General features: G+C 33.3%; 1 long non-coding RNA gene across 1 annotated transcript in view; it reads right to left on the reverse strand.

Moving 5' to 3' along the window:
- Window positions 1-17,570, reverse strand: part of LOC118189778 (uncharacterized) — a 675,101-nt gene continuing 657,531 nt past the window's right edge. The window contains exon 4 of the long non-coding RNA XR_015043496.1: window positions 1-37. This is a non-coding gene — a long non-coding RNA (uncharacterized LOC118189778). The remainder of the gene's footprint in view (window positions 38-17,570) is intronic.

Below are 17,570 nucleotides of genomic sequence, written 5' to 3' on the forward strand. Positions count from 1 at the left end.
TACAGAATCGAAATCCAATTCTTTCCAGATGCTGAACCTGAAATGATTGAAATAAAGTCATGTAGAACTGTCTGAAACTGATATTCTACTTTAAAAATTATAAAGTACATATTATAAGTATCATATCTCGTCATGCAAAAAATTTAACAAAAAGAAGTGAAGGACTGATTGTAAATACTAAGAAAGAAATTAACAAATTTTAGACTTGTTTAGATCTTTGTCATGATTAATATGTGTCAATAACTTCATTAAAACTAGTGATAGTTTTTAAAATCAATAGCTTCATTTGAGCTAAAATTTTTGCGAAAAATCTTATGTTTTGCTAAAATGCGTGCTAAACTGTTTTGCATCTGTTGTTTAAAGATTCTATAGCTGTAGTTTTAAGTAGTGCATAGTAAATATTTGTATAGTAGTAGAAATAACCAAAATATTGATAGATATGTTTAGCTGCACTGATAGAATCCTATGCAAGTAAAGATATCTATCAACCTTAAAAACTCACACTTTCATGGCCGAGTACTGCTGGTTGCTCACGGCCAAATACTACTCCATAGAATTTCGTTAAATTCTGTTAACTTAATACTGCTATCTGTTTTTGCTAAATAATGATAATAATAAAAAGAACAACTCTTAGAAATAGATTTCAGGTTTAGGTATTGAAAATTTGTATACATGTTGGTGACTTAATTTTTCGTAACAAATAAATAAAAGAAAAAAGTTAGAAATGGACCGTAAAGTTAGGCATTAGAAATATATGCACCTATACATATAATTATATTATAAATCAATTATCATTAGTATGAACATATATGTTATTAAATAATCTTTCATAGAATTTTATTTTTGAGCTTTAAGCTCTATGCTGAGATTGCTTTTGCTCACTCAAGTGATCAATGCCTGGCCATCAAATGTAATGACCTCAAGGGATCAATATCTATGAAAGTATAAGTAAATGTCTTTACTAATACGTATCGCAGTGCTAGATTTCCAGTGGTCAAAAGAAACATTTTTAATGCATTTTAAGGCTTTAACCCTGAAACAATATGTAGTACCAACCTTCCTACCCAAGCGAGATCAAAGTTTTAAAAATTAATTCTCAACGCGGGAGAAATCTCAAATTTTTGCATTGGAGAAGTATTTCTTTTAAACCGGAAAATCAAGCAGTAGGGAAATTTTTATGATTCGTTAGGGAAATTTCTTGCAATTATGGTTGGTAAATCTTTTGATGAGGGAAAAAGATATTTTTATTCTGCTATAGGCTATATTTCCTTTATCTTGAATATTTTATTTTCTAAAAAGTTTAATCTTTGTTCTTGAACCTTGGAGTCTTGGCTTTAGAATAGGCATTCCAAGGTCATTTCTTTGTCTCAAATCATGACTCATAACTATAGTTACAATTTTTGCCGAAAAAAAATCAGACCTTCTAATTTGATAAAATACTCAAATTTCCTGATTGGGATGATGACGACAAACGTTACGATCGTAAATGAGAGATGGTTAGGTTAGGTTATTTAATTACGGCAAAGCCTCGAGGGCTATCTGCCTAAGGGGAGGGATGCCTTCGTGGAGGACTTTCTAAGGGAAACTGGCTCGTATACACGTTACACATGAGGAAAACCACGAAAACACCCATGCAGCCAGCCCGTTCGCGGGATTCGAACCTCGGACCGAAATACCAGTGTTCAGCGACTTTACCGCTCGCCCGGTGGTGGGCCTCGTAAATGAGAGAAAGGTATAGTTATAACCTTGAAATGCCGATTTTATAGTAACAGACTATAGTTGTCATCGAACCGGATGAAAACCTTCATCCAGCCGGAATATAGATCTCATAATGTATGTTGGACACTAGAGATGTAGGCTGAGATTAGACACTTTTAAACTCCAGAAGAGCTTTGATGAAAGTATAGGATAATATTTTTTTGATTAAGGAAATTATTTAATACGGATTTATTTTACTGTCAAAGACAAAAATAATATACTACTTTAGAAAAGTTAAACATGCTGTACAAATTGTGAGCTTCAAAACGTATATTTCATTTTTATAGAGTAAACCTCATTTTTGTTGATGAAGGGAATATATAAACATCATGTGACTCCATGGAAAGCCTATCGTCAGCACCGTGTACAGCTAACTCCAGAAATAATTTTTATGCATGACATTTCCTGAGGGATAGAGAAGATTAAAAAAAAAAAGACTCAAAGATGACGATAAGATGTTTCTTAATGCTAACATGCTCTAGACTCGTTTGAAGCCGCTCTGTGATGATAAATACATGCCTTTTCAACTAAATGCAATCGAGAGCGACTGCGTCAACTTTGAAATCAGTGCTTACTGCAAAAATTGTAAGGTTAATACTTGTGACTACTGTTCTGTGAAAACTATACATAGAAAAAAATTGTATACCATGACAACAGTCAAAGCCATAGAAGCAGGATTGCAGTTACGTCGTCAACATGAGTATCGACGAACAACTAAGCAGTGTAATGTCCTGTTCACAGAACAGTGCTTGGAATCCGATAATAACTATGTGAGGATTCGGAGAGAAGAGGGAACATAGATCAAGTCCAGTAACATCATTGAAAACTATGCTTTCAATGCTGGATTATAACTGCTCGGTGACAGAGCATTTGAAATAAACAGGAGATGAAGATATCGTTTTACCTATTTCTAATTTTAAGACTGTATGCTACTTTTCTTCTCTCCTTACGGAGTGTCTTCGCAATGAAACTGTCAAGCACGTCCAGATAGCATCGGAAGATAAGAGTTCGAGTCTCGGCGAGCGCATTCTATGTTTTTCATGTCTCTTGCTCCAAAATAAAATGCCTAACACTCAGTATATTATTTTGCATCCATTACATCTATTAATTTTTTTGCTTGTTATTTTACTAATTTCTGTCTTTCTTTCTTTCTTTCTTTTTTTTTTTTTTTCGCTTGTTAAATTTTTTTTCTGGTTTCGCATTATATGAAATTTAACGAACATCTAGTAAAGGTGATTAAATGAAGTTTATTCGAATTATATATTGTATTTTTTGACATGAATGGGCATTAACATGTTCAGGATATATAACGGGTTTCCATAATTAAACTTACAGTGCTCACAGTGTTCTATAGCGCGATCTATTTGCGAGAATGACGCCACATTTTGTAGGAAGATTAAACAAGACGGGGGACGAAGGATTCCGCGAAAAAAAAAATAGTTCCAAAAGTCACCGCTAGGGGAATATATGGCTCTGTGTAATAGAAAATAGAGTGTTAACAAATGCAAATCAATACGGAAATTACCTTTTATTTTGCATTCAAATGAGGTTCAATGTGGCTGCCGTTTTTGTGGACCACATATTGCATTCTGTGCACATTATGCTCAACAGCAGAAAGTAACATGTCTGCAGGAATCTCCCGTACAGTCCGTGATATGTTATCCTTCAACGTAGACAGGTCCTGGACCACTCCTTGATAGACCTTGGACTTAAGGTAACCCCATAGCCAGAAGTCGCATGGGGTAAGATCAGGCGACCGAGGAGGCAATGCAGTTGGAAAGTAATGAAAATGATTTCCCCCAGGCATTGTCTTTGCTGAAGTGCCAGAATGACAAAACTGTTCAACATGTGGCGACATTTTCTCTCCGGTAACAGAACAGGTTTCCGGTTCTGTCGGGGTAAAGTTCTCATAGAAGAATGGACCTACGATAAATTCCGCTGTGAATCCACACCAAAAAGTTACCTTTGGTGAATGTAAGGGAATTGCTGTGACTGCATGAGGTGATTTGTCATCCCAAATTCGGCAGTTCTGGGTATTCAGTTCCATTCAGGTAAAAATGGGCCTCGTCTCCTCATAAGATTTTCCACGGCCAGGCATCATCCACCTCCATTCTGGCAAGAAAGGTGAGAGCAAAAGTCAATCGCTTATCATGGTCGGGGTACAGTAACTCCTGTACACGGCTGATCTTGTACGGATAGAAGTTGATAATCTTTCGTAAGATTTTCCATACCGTACTGTAAGGCATATGCATATTTCATAAGGCATATCCATAATAAAAGGTAATTTTATTCCGTATTAATTTGCATTTGTTAACACTCTATTTTCTATTACACAGCGCCAAATATTCCCCTAGCGGTGAGTTTTGGAACTATTTTTTTCTCGGAATCCTTCGACCCCCGTCTTGTTTAATCTTCCTACAAAATGTGACGTCATTCTCGCAAATAGATCGCGCTACAGAACACTGTGAGCACTGTCAGTTTAATTATGGCCACCCGGTACATATATATATATGTAATATCATGGAAAGAAGGATGATAATTTTACAGAAATTCATTACAAGAAGCAACAGAAACAACTGCTTAGTCATGATAATATTGTAGTCGAGGTACATGACACAAGAATTTAATTTAGGCAAAAGTCTTTACTAATTACGTTAGCAGTAGGTACTTATAAAATAACTATCTTCATAAAATTATCCCACGTGCGATTTCTTCAACTTAGGCACGCTTAATTCTTTTAATTTACTTGCTATGACTCTACAATGGTTCCCGAACTGTAAAGGTGGTGGATAATACTTCATCACCACAGGATTTCGCGATTCGGTCCCCCAATTCGTGGTGTAATGGAAACACACTTGGCGCGAATTCGAGAGATCCAGAGTTTGAATCCCCAAGCACTGAATATTTTCTCCGTCTCCTGCTTCAAAAATCCTAATGACTCTACAATGACGCACTAAAAGGTGGTGGATAATATTTCATCACCTCAGGATTTGGTGATTGGGTCCCCAATCCCTAGTCGCCTTTTAAAAGGGGGGCAGTATATAAGGTATTTTCTCTCTCCTTCCAGCATGCCTTCGTGATGTAACAGTAGCACACTCAGGAGAATTCGAGAGGTCCAGAATCCTAATGACTCTACAAGGTGCAAACCTGATTTTACTGACAGGAAACTAGAAAATAACCAAAATTACAACATAACAAACGTAATTTTGGAAGAAACAAACAAAATGTAAATCACTAACGAAGTGTTTTATTAAAACAGAAACAATACTGCGGTTGAGAAGAACATTGAAGGAAATATGTTGCCCCCGTTTTTGGTTTTAATTTTGACGTACTTTCTCTCATGACTAGCAAAATTATCTTTATAACAACCATGGCGCCATTCTCTTGTTATGACTCTACAAGGTGCAAACCTGATTTTACTGACAGGAAACTAGAAAATAACCAAAATTACAACATAACAAACGTAATTTTGGAAGAAACAAACAAAATGTAAATCACTAACGAAGTGTTTTATTAAAACAGAAACAATACTGCGGTTGAGAAGAACATTGAAGGAAATATGTTGCCCCCGTTTTTGGTTTTATTTTTGACGTACTTTCTCTCATGACTAGCAAAATTATCTTTATAACAACCATGGCGCCATTCTCTTGTTATTCCATCAGCGCCATGATGGGCACTGGTGACTGCACATAAAAAAAGCGTTAAACTTTGTTAAAAAACGCACCAAACTAACAAAATACTAATTATGTTTATATAGCCTCACAGGCTACGCCTGAAAACTAATACTAATTTTTCAAGCAATTTATGTAAAATTCTATGGAAATTAATGTGTTAAGGGAAAAGGCTCTGAAAATTTTAATAAAGCATTAATAACAGTATTAAGAAGTTTTATTTGTTCCTTTCTAATGGAATGATTTTTACAAGAACAGAAACGCATTAGACAATGACTCAGCAACTCGACTGTTCACTAAATTGTAATGAAAATGCTGATTACGCGGCTGCTTTTTAAAAACTTTTGATGAAATGTGATCTAGCGCAACTAATAAATCATTGAACGCTACACATACGAATTGCGTCTTTGTCATCTCATTTGAAATGGAATCCTTCTTAAACTAAATTTGAAAGAACACTGGTGAAGGTAATCAAATTTGTCACAAGTATAAAAAAATTAAAGATGAAAGATGACAATTGATAGGCATTTAATAGATTGAGTTATTGAGCTCGATTCTAAGCAAAAGTATATGAAGTGTTTGATGTGTTATAATGTATTGGAGAAATGGTACACTAACATACCTTTCTATATTTTGGCTAAAATATGTTTCATATTATAGGTGAGATCTATTGTTGAAAAAATATTTTATTTATTAATATTAGCATGTTTTGTCTATGAGAAAAACATGGTATCTCTCATAACAGATTTTTTTCTAATTGAGTGCACACTAGTATAATCTAATTTAAGACAAAGGGATGAATCTAATATGTGAATGTATGAGAAGAAGATACTATAATATATCCGAGCACTCCCTTAATATCTCTTAACGTGATGCCATCATATTTGATTAAATATTTCGAGGTCTTACGTTATGAAATTTTCATGCATCAAAAGTGGCAGCCAAAAAAATTCCAATATAATGTACCCCAAAGCGATCAAAAAGATTAATTTTCTGAGGAAAAAGAAGAGACATATTTCTTTCGATAAGGAAATGGACATATATGTATGAGAAAAGACTAATATAATAAATGAAAAAAGCCTATAATTACATCAGCGGCTGACAGCTGGTCATATCAAACGTTTTTTCAATAGTACTAACTAGTGACCCATGGTTGTGACTCTCTTTATTAAGGCTCCCTTTATTAATAACATTAGCATTTTAATTTTGGAAGACGAGTTTCTCTTTACCCTGGAGATAATTGCCTAGGTCACAAAAGGGAAGGACTTTGACATACCAAATATTTCTACGGTGTTGTCATGTTGAAATTCACATCTCAGTTTTTTAACTTCTAATTTATCCATTGTTTTTTTATCTGACGAAGGCTGCAAATTCATAAAGGGCTTACAAAAAATAATAAATCTATAAATCATCTGGCAACTTTAGATGCTAAACTATAAAGGAAAGGAAAGCTTTTGCATAGGCAATTTTAATTTCTCTTGTTATTCTAGTAATTACTCGTTGTTATTCAAGTAATTTTTACACCGTGACTTTTCTTTCGAACAGATAAAAAGGAAGGTAAAGGAAAAATTTGCTTCTCTTTCCACTTTTAATCTCTCAGTCAAGATTAGTATGTCGAATAAAGACAAAAACAAACTCTTCATTTTCTTGTTTACTGCAAAATAAGAAATTGCAAGTCACATGAAACAAAACAGATGTTATCCAATTGGTATAAACAAGTAATTCTTATTTAAGGCATTTCTTGAATGATATTATCATAACACTTTGAAAGTGCTGTCTTGGAAAGTCAAAATGTATACTGGCACTATAGCCTGCATTAAAAATGAGGTACAATAGCCATGGCTGCGCAAGGTGGTCCGAAACTTTTAAACATTCATTTTAAAGGATGCACTGAACGATTCTGTAAAAAGAAAAAAAAAGAGTTAATTTAAAATATTTCCGCTACGAGGCCATTATACCGAAATACAAAGAAGCTACAAATTCCAATACAAGAATATTGTTGAACGTAATACCCCTCATCAAAGTGTAAAATATGCATGAGATGAATGGTGTGTTCAGACAGCAGACTGCAGTTGATCGCCAGTGATCGCCAGTACTATAAGGTATTTCTCCCCGCCTTCCTAGCGTGCCTTCGTGGTGTAGTGGTTCTGCACGCTGGGCCGGTATTCCAGATGTCCGTGGTTCGATTCAAGGCGAAGGCGGTTGCTCATTTTTCAATCCCTCTTGCTTCCAAACAATCCTAATATCTCTACAGTAGCGCCCGAACTAAAACGGTTGTGGATGACGACTCTCCTCACCCAGGATTTGGCAATTGGGTCCCCTAAAAACCCCAGTCGCCCTTTAAAAAGGGGAGTATATAAGGTATTTCTCCCCGCCTTCCTAGCGTGTCTTCGTGGTGTAGTGGTTCTGCACGCTGGGTCGGTATTCCAGAGGTCCGTGGTTCGATTTCCGGCGAAGGCGTTTGCTAATTTTTCATCTCTCCGGATTCCAAAATTAACCTAATGTCTCTACAGTATATGCAAAGTATAATGATCAGTGCCCCATAATAAAAAATCTCATGAAGTGAGATTGAGAGAATGGGCCAGCCAAGGAGTGGGAAATAATGTTTGATCACCCTGTGATTTGTAAAATTTTGTCGCAAAAACTTCTGCACACAGAATCCATTACGTGGAAGGGCACCATCCTACATAAAAGTGGTAGACACAAGGCATTTTATCTGTTGAAGTAGAGGTGAGACGAAACTGTTGAGCATGCCACGATTCTGGGAGCCATTACAGAGAATGTTCGAGGGTCATTATCATAATTTTCTTCGAAGAGGTATAGTCCAAGGATCAATTGGGAAGTGAACCCACATCAGACGGTAACATTAGTGGAGTACAGTAGAATTATGTAGAATGCACGTGTGTTTTCCATGGCCCGAATTCGACAATTCCGAATGTTTACTGTTCCTTTGAGATAAAACTGTGTCTCATCACTCCAGAGGATTTCCAAAGCTAGGAGCCATCGATTTCCATTCGGGGCAAGGAAAGTCAGTACGAAAGGTCAGTGTCGGTAACAAGCAGTTACTGGTTGTGGTTGATCTTGCACGGAAAAAAAAGTGCACTATTTTTCTCAGTATTTTCCACGCTGTTCCATACGATACGTCTAATTATTGGGATGCTTTACGAGCACCACTGTCGCCATAATCATTCATCAGTTACTGCTCGACACTAGCCGTTTCTGCAATGATAGGCTTTCGCTCTTTGCCACGTTGAATGCATAACCACCCAGCTTTTTCGAATAGAGATATCGTATCTCTTACTCCTTGGAGACACTATTTCCCCGGCGAAACTTCTTTCGATATCGAAATTCACGAAGAATAGCTATAGTATTTCCCTGGTTTTCGTAAAATAATTTCGCGATGAACGCACGTTCTGGTAAACTATCAGGAAGAATGCTACTAGTTCCAGTTTTAGTTACCCCGTAATCGCCGAAACTATCACGCGAAGGCGCACTTTTGTCGGCTCAGTGAAAGTAAGCCCGAGGCCACGTCAGGTTGTGGAAGACGTGCTTTCCTCATTGAATAGAAATCAGAGAGTCAGAGAGGAAAGGGGAATGAAAAAAGCCGAAAGCAGCAAAAGAAGCAATCAAAGCAGCTTAAGTATAGAATATTGTTCTGAAATGACTAGACTGCGAGGAAAAAAAATCAAACTACATTTGCTACAATTCACAGAGGAAAAAGTACAAAAATACACTTAATACATAATACAACCTAAAACGACTGAATGCAAAATATAAGATATACAATTTCAAAAATACACAATAGAAAGTACAAAACGAAAATCAAAAAAGGGAGCATGACAATTACTTAAAAAATATTAAATACAAATTTTATTTACTCTGTTTACAATCCCGCTAAATAACAAATTATATAATGAAATCATGATGGCTGCCTGCGAGATGAGCAGCAAGAGATCTGATATATTTATCTTTGTGCAAAATTTCTGCGAAAACTTTCATAGAATTTCAAAGAATGTTACTCAATCGATTTCTTCTTTTTATACCCAGAACTCACTCTCAATACATCTGCTTATGAAATCACATTGTTTCCTTCTTCACTTGCAAAGCCACAATTATCACACTTTGAACTGCCATAATATTAAAAAATGTATAAATAACAGTTTTAAATGCCGTAGTACTTGAAAATGTTAAAACTACCCACAGTTTTCTATTGCATGCCTTTTCAAACATTTTTGCAAAAATTCCCTAACCGAAATTGTTGTCTGAACTTTTTTTCTTCTTTTTTCACCCCGGAATCATTTAGCGCATTCTTTAAATTCTCATCAACAAATTCGAATTAATAAGCATTTTAGTTACAGCTATAGAGTGCTCTGAAAAGGCCAAATTTAATAACGATCATCTTATATTTTTGTTAGAACATTTTGAAGTTCCGGAAAAGCAGCCTTCTCTAATTCTTTGAAGGGTGTTTGCGAAGAATATTTAAATTTTTCTTCGTGTGAAAGACTGCAAAATGCCATCTTAAAATGGTACAATTTGTTAAAAAAATGAATATTAGCTGGTAGGCATGTTTTCGTGATCGTGATTTAGGATTTTAAATTGAAATTTTAGTGCATTAATGATGTTTAATATAGTAGTAAAAATTGCGATAAATTTTTTTGAAATGAATTTTCTGATAACATTCATTTTTATATGGTATTTCTACTTTCAAATTTTTAATGTACTTTTATTCATTCACGACGCTCTTTTTGAAATTTGTTGATAAATAAAATAATTTTATTTTTCTTCAAGTAAATAAATATTTTCCCAATATTGATAGCTGAAATATCGTTTTTTTATATGTAAAAATGGTAAACCTTCGTGATTTTACAAGCTATGAAATTTGTTGCCAAATAAAATAATTTTATTTTTCTTCAAGTAAATAAATATTTTCCCAATACTGATAGCTGAAATATCGTTTTTTTATATGTAAAAATGGTAAACCTTCGTGATTTTAGAAGCTAATATAGTATTTTAATACGGCATAAGTTCGCTTATTTAGGCTTAAAAGTAATGTCTCCAAGCTTAAAAATAACCGTAATTGTAATATACGGCAAGAAATGATAATTCGTATGTTATTAGTACAAAGAGGACAAACAATAGTCCCTGAAGGACTATTGTTTTCGTTTTGCGATTTTGCGTTGGTTCACTATAAATGTTCGTTTCACTTTTCAAACTGTTGCCACCAAATGTGAGAGTCCTGCATTATATTTGAAGAAATTAAAAAATGAAAAATCTGCATAAATGTATGTCTATTTCTCGCATTGTGATAAAACAACGGTACATAGAGCCATCGAATTTTGAATGACGTAATCCTACTGCGAATATGGGCATGCGTAAGCCCAAATTTGAAATTTGTTTTATTATCGATTTCATATTTTGTAAATTTTAACGAATTTTCGATTAAAAAACTCAAGGATTTCAGAGCGAGCAATGGCAACGTTGTACAGAAAAAAACATTTATATCTTCAACGCGCGAGACTCTGTATCGGAAATTCTAAAGATATGCTCAATTTAAAACTATTTTTCGATATCGCTCTTGAACTGAATTTTATGGATATGCTCTTGAACTGAAGTGCGAAGAACATGATATTTAATAAATAAAGGTAACAGACAAAATGTTAAAAAACACCGCTTTGGACGTATTTTAAAATCTGAAACTTTCAGATTTTTTCTTTTTTTCTTTATTTATTTTTATTATTTTATAATCTTATTGTTGCATTAATTAATAAATGTAAAATAGATGTTGACCATATTAGATGTAAGATCTGTCTTTTCTATTTCATGTAAACTAAACTAGATCCTACAATGAACCTGGCGAATTCTCGCACAGGCGTAAATGAAGTAGCAGCACAGAATCGTAAAAATAACCCTTTATTTAATTCCAACAAATAATAGAAAGGCACGATCTTCGTGTTTTACAGTAACATCATCAACTTGCGGTGAAACTTAGAATATAAACCAATTCAAATCTAAAATAGAATAGTGCTGGATTAGTATGTTAAGTTACGTCTACTAAGGTTGACTCAACAAAGGCTGACAGGCGTGACGATAATCCGAATGGCCAAGGGGCGTACTTGCGTAACGTGCGCTGTCTAGCGAAAACACGCTGTGAATAAACTCAGAGATTCACCCGTTTAAATACTCACTTCACGTAACTTTAAATTTACATCCTGGTCAGAAAGTGCGAGAAGTTGAGGAGTTCAGGAAAGGTATCAAACTTAAAGAAATTTGTTATGCAAAAATAAGGGGAAACCCTACGTAGAAGTTTAGATTTTTAGGAAATATTTATTGAAATAAATGATTTATTTCTCTGTTAATGTTAGAGCCAAGAGTACTTCTCTGAATGAGTCATTATAGAGTTTAAACAAACGAAATAGAAAGGTAATTTGGATATTATTTCTTATACGTTTGAATGAATTTATTATATTGATAAAAAGTGTTTTATAAGTATGATTTTTTATTAATAGACTGCAATTTTTTTAAATATTTCCAGAAAGTGCAATGGGCATTTAATAAGTTCATTTAATAACTTTTCGCTAAAAATTAAAAAGAAGAATGCCGATGTATATGATCTGATTCATAAATTATCATCATATAATTATCAGTATCTTACCATTTACATTACGTTTCTTCGAAATTAAAAAGCATCTCTTAATTTCAAACTTACCATCAAACGAAAGTGGACCTTGATACTGAAAAATATAAGCAATAAAATCAAACATTCATATAAATCCGGAAAACTGATTTTAGTAAACAAATTTCATTTATTACTTCTTGTTTTTACGATCTTCAGTTCAAGAACAGCTTGTTTTTGCGTGAAGAACCATCGCGTTGGTCTCAATAATTATCGGTACTTTACTGCTATCGAGACCGAATTTAGAAATGTATGTATGCATGCATGTATATGTGCGCGTACGTACGTACGCTTTTTCTATGAGCTTAAGCTCTACGCTTCTTGCTGTTTTTCTTCGAATACCGAAAAATCATAAGGAAAGAAATTTACCGAAATTCGTTGAATTTTTAAAGAATTACCAAGCTTTTGGGTCTTCCAATTTGATTAAAAGGAATTTGCCTTCATAATAGAACTTGGTATAATGAATTGTAGTTATATTGGACATTGTCATAACGGAACTTATTTTCTAAAAAATGATTGAATTAGCAGGTCATCGTTGTAAAGCGTAGAATATATTAGTGCTTCTGCGGTAAAATAATGCAGACTCGGACAATTTCCTGTTTTGTTTAGAAAATTTTCTCTAGTAATCGTCGCTTCAGCTAATACATTTTCCTTTTTCTAACTGTATCAAATAAAAAAGAAAAAAAATTGCTTTTCTGTGATGATGTTGATTTTAAAAAATACGCAAATCCATGCTTCTGTCTTGACTAAAATTGAAAATGTCAAAAACTACGTGATTTCTGGGGGATTTTACAGATGTTTAATTGTAAAGCAAACATAACCTAGCAATCGTTTCGGATTTAATTTTTATTTTTAAATAAGTGAAAACTGCATTTTTTAAAACGTCATTCCCATGTAGAAACTCTTGATTTAACGAAACCTTTTAGCGGTCCTTACGAGCTTGCAAAATCGGGGTTCATTGTATTAGTAACAATAATAACTTGTTTAAAATAGTAATTAAGAAAAAAAAAAAAAAAAAAAAAGATTATTTCAGAATTTCAGAGGGAAGAAGGCTGCTATTCAGAATCCAGGAAGTGTGATAAAAGAAAGACAAACCATAGTACAGAGGCAGCACTTTTTATGAAAAGTTGCTAATTCTATGAGCGTAAAATTTCGTACGGTAAATTGCTTACATGATTCATCCATTAAGAAGATTCAAGAGAGAAATATGTTATTCCTAGAAAAGTAAAAAATTCCTTCCTATGTTTCTTTATATATAACTAAACAAAATAATAATAATAATAAAAAAACGTATTCTTCCTGGGGATCTTTGTATATGTTGGAAAAATGCTCTAATTACTAATTGAAAATACTGATTGTACCATAGTTTTGTGTAATGAATATATTTTTTAGCATTGCGTGACTTCCTTATTCAGATTCCAGCAGATTTCACATTGATAGGAAGTTACAGAAGCTGAGTCCTATTTATCATATGAATAGGATAGTAACTGTAGGGAAATAACTTTACGATAATTAGCAACCGCAGTATATTATAAATTCGAAGAATTAAAATATAGGCGAAGTAACTAAACCGAAGAAGAACCTTTTACGCTCTACAGACTATTATTAATGACTATAAGTATTATGGCTAACTTTGCAACTTTAAAATTACATTTATTGCAAAGGATTATGATCAGTTTTGAAACTTTTAACTATTTTTCCTTCACTAGAGATAAATTAGACATTTACTTCTTCCAGAAACGGGTTTAACGGAATACCACAAATTCGTGTTCTAGAAGTACTTTGATTAAATAAAAGAGTTTCATGGTTTTATTCATTTTTGAAAAGATAAATGCTATATTAATCTAAGTTACTGAATATATAGATGTAAAGCTAATGCAAGTAGTAATCTGGATGTAATTACTAACAAAACTGTTATTACAAAATTGTATATAATGTTAGAGGTCAACAGTTAAATAATTATTGAATAGACTTCTCTATGATTCTGAAAATAAAATACAATATAGAAGGAAGCCTAAAATGAAGGCTAATGGGATTATTAATTTCTTCTCAGGTAATCATTATGTATATTACAATAAATGAGAAACTGTCGCTGTAATGTTATCGTATCCGTAACGAAAGCAAAACGAGAATAATACAGAACTTATTTCTATTTATTAATCATAGACCTGGGAAAGAGCAGTTTAATCTAGTAATCATATGTTACTGGACTAAACCCCTAAGCCTATACATCTAAGTATCATCTATCTATCTTAAGTTACAGATTTTTTTATTTAATAACACAATATTCATCATTTCTATGGAAGTTATATCCATAGGTGTCATATATCATTTATGATGTATCATGATCATATATCATTTATGATGTATCATGATCATATATCATTTATTTATAGTGATAATTTATGCATTTTCGAATTAATAATTTATAAAGTATTTTCTCCCTCCATTTCGCATGACTTTACGGTGTAACTGGAAGCATGCCTGACGCGTATTATAGAAGTCTAGGGTTCGAGTCCCTTCGAGGCACTGCTCATTTTTCAGGCCTCTATTTGAAAAAAATTCTTACGTCTTTACTGTGGCGCCCGAACTAGTGGAGAGCAATAATTCGTCATCACCAGGATTTGGCAACTGGATCTCTTAACCGCAGTCACCCTTTATAAAGGGCAGTATTTTCTTTCTCCTTTTGTCATACTTTTCTGGTGTAATTGAAAGCATACTCGACGCATATTTGATAGGTCCAGGCGAGTCCCACACACACCCCACTAATTCTACAAACTGGTTATTTTTAAGATTTAATTTATTATAAAACACATTCTAAAATATTATACAGCAATACACTATAATAAACATTTGTTAATCTTATTAAGTTCATCTATAACTGAGTTTATCCGGTTATAAAGCGAAACACTGCGCAAGAAAACTTCACAGATAAAGCAACGCAAGGCCAAACATAGTCGTACAAAACATCGTGCAAGAAAATTAATCAAGGAGACATCATCGTAGTTTTAAAACATCGTCGTCGAAAATACCATGGTGAGTATATTTAAGTTACGCATTTCACCATCTCTGAGTTTAGAAACTACACGAGCAAACTCTATATCTCGGTATTAGACGGGTGGCTATGAAATCGTCAAAAAGCTCCCAAAGGGGAGTCCTTGTTGAACTCTTATAAACCGCACGGAATGAGATTCCACTTTACTGCGGCGGAGTTTTTATAGTTTCGAACTCTCTCTTAGCTACCCTTGCTGAAAAGGCAACTCAGAGTCACCACTTCCAGGCGCACGGAGAGCAAGAACCACTCTTTCCTATCGCTTCTAATTTCCGCTTACAGTTCCTTACCAGAATGAGGTTTTGGAATCGCGTTACATGCAAATGAGTAGTAGATAGTATTTAAGTCGAAGTTCCACTGACTTCGGTCGAGAAAATTAGATTTATTGAATAGCGCGCGTTTGCCTTTTAGCTACATCTCTCTAAGCTGTTACTACGCTCGGCCGTATTACGTGACCTTGATAGCTTCGCTAGCTAATTTAATATTAGGAGCTAATTTAATATTAGTTAGAAATTGTGTTAGCTTCGGATAAATCTCTTTAGACTAGAAGAGTTCAGTTCGAAACTGATCTGGTTCGAAACTGATAAGAGAGAGTTCGAAACTATTAAAACTCCGCCGCAGTAAAGTGGAATCTCATTCCGTGCGGTTTATAAGAGTTCAACAAGGACTCTCCTTTGGGAGCTTTTTGACGATTTCCAAACCACCCGTCTAATACCGAGACATGGAGTTTGCTCGTGTAGTTCCTAAACTCAGAGATGGTGAAATGCATAACTTAAATAGACTCACCATGGTATTTTCGACGACGATGTTTTAGAACTATGATGATGTCTCCTTGATTACTTTTCTTGCATGATGTTTTGAAATCTCTTTAGTTAGTCATTAGTTAATTCTTATTTCTTACATTTTTTGTGTTTAAGTCTAAGTGGAGGCTTTGCTGTACGTCCTGAGAAAGGGACCGTCTGTACATCTTTTTTGTAAACAATAAAGGGTAATTAAGCCTTCTTGAGTTTTACGTTTCTGTTTCTGGACTTAACCGATTATTCGCTTAGTAGTTCACTAGGCTTCACACTTAGTTAACAGATAAAAGGAAGGATCCCTACAATGTGATTGTACCCTCAGAATTGCTACTGTCACAGAAGTAGTAAATACTACTATGACATGTTGCCAAATATTTTGCTATTGTATGCCATTTCACTGCAAGTAAGCGACATAATGTTTCGGCAATAATTAATAAAAGAACTCAGATTTTCTACACAAACAATTTTCGAAATGCAAATTTATTAGAATTAAAAGTATTAACTTATTTATTCTTTTCTATGTGTTAATTTAATAATTATTAAACTGATATAAAGTATTTTGTTGTGAATCCATAACATTCTTGATATTTTTAAAACATTCTCCATTAAATTTTATTACTAATATTTTTTTATAATATTTATTGATCAAGAATGTTTAACCAAAATACATCATACATTATACATAATCATTATACAGTGATCTTTAGGGATCAAAATGTTTAATTCGCTTATTTAATTAATTTTTCAAATGGCAGTAATAATATTAATTCCAGATGAATTTAATAAATTTATAATTATAACAGTTTTGTTTTGGTCTTTAACTATCATCTCATAAATGTCATATTTTTATGTAGATGAATTTGTACTTATTTAAATTAGCCGACTTGCTGTTACTTAATTAATGTTACTGATTTCTGCCTAACTGAAGATTGAAAACAATTATTTATAAATTATAAAAATATAGAAATATGTACGTCGTATTAATAGATGAAAGCTTATAACTTACTATGCGAAGTTTCTATGATTGTGTTGTAATAAATCGCGTCTGAGAGCTATTTAATTACAGCCGTAGATAAACACATTTTTAAAATAATGATTAATTTACAAAGAAATTTTATGGAGCCTCGGCGACTATCAAGAACTATAACATATCTGATATATTCTAAAACATGAAATGTTAAAATTGTTAATAATCTCACTAAAAAGATTTTTAAAAACCTCGAAGGAAACAAAATCGATAGCATTTCATTAGGTAAAACAGAAGATACAAGCAAAATAGAAAGCAATAATTTTTTTCTTTCTTAATAATTCAAATAATTTTCTTTCTACCATTCTACTTAGTTATTCCGAACAGTCGTTTTTTAAATATAAGATTATATGCTCAGTTTCTATAAGATCTTAAAATATAATTCTAAAATTAATAGGCAGACTTAGTGTAAAAGTGAAATCTGCAACCAAAATCAGATGTTAATTACTTTTAAACTTAGTTTTCTTTATAACCTTTAAATTTTAAATAATATTTCTTTAACCTTTTGAATTTCAGTACTAAACCTTTTGAGATGTTAAACTGGAATCTGAAGTTTAAAAATTGCACTTTTTCTTCCTTTTGCAGAAATTTT

This window comes from Stegodyphus dumicola, chromosome 10, assembly GCF_044657685.1.
Source record: "Stegodyphus dumicola isolate Sdum_Otavi_A_Nest chromosome 10, ASM4465768v1".
Taxonomy (NCBI): domain Eukaryota; kingdom Metazoa; phylum Arthropoda; class Arachnida; order Araneae; family Eresidae; genus Stegodyphus; species Stegodyphus dumicola.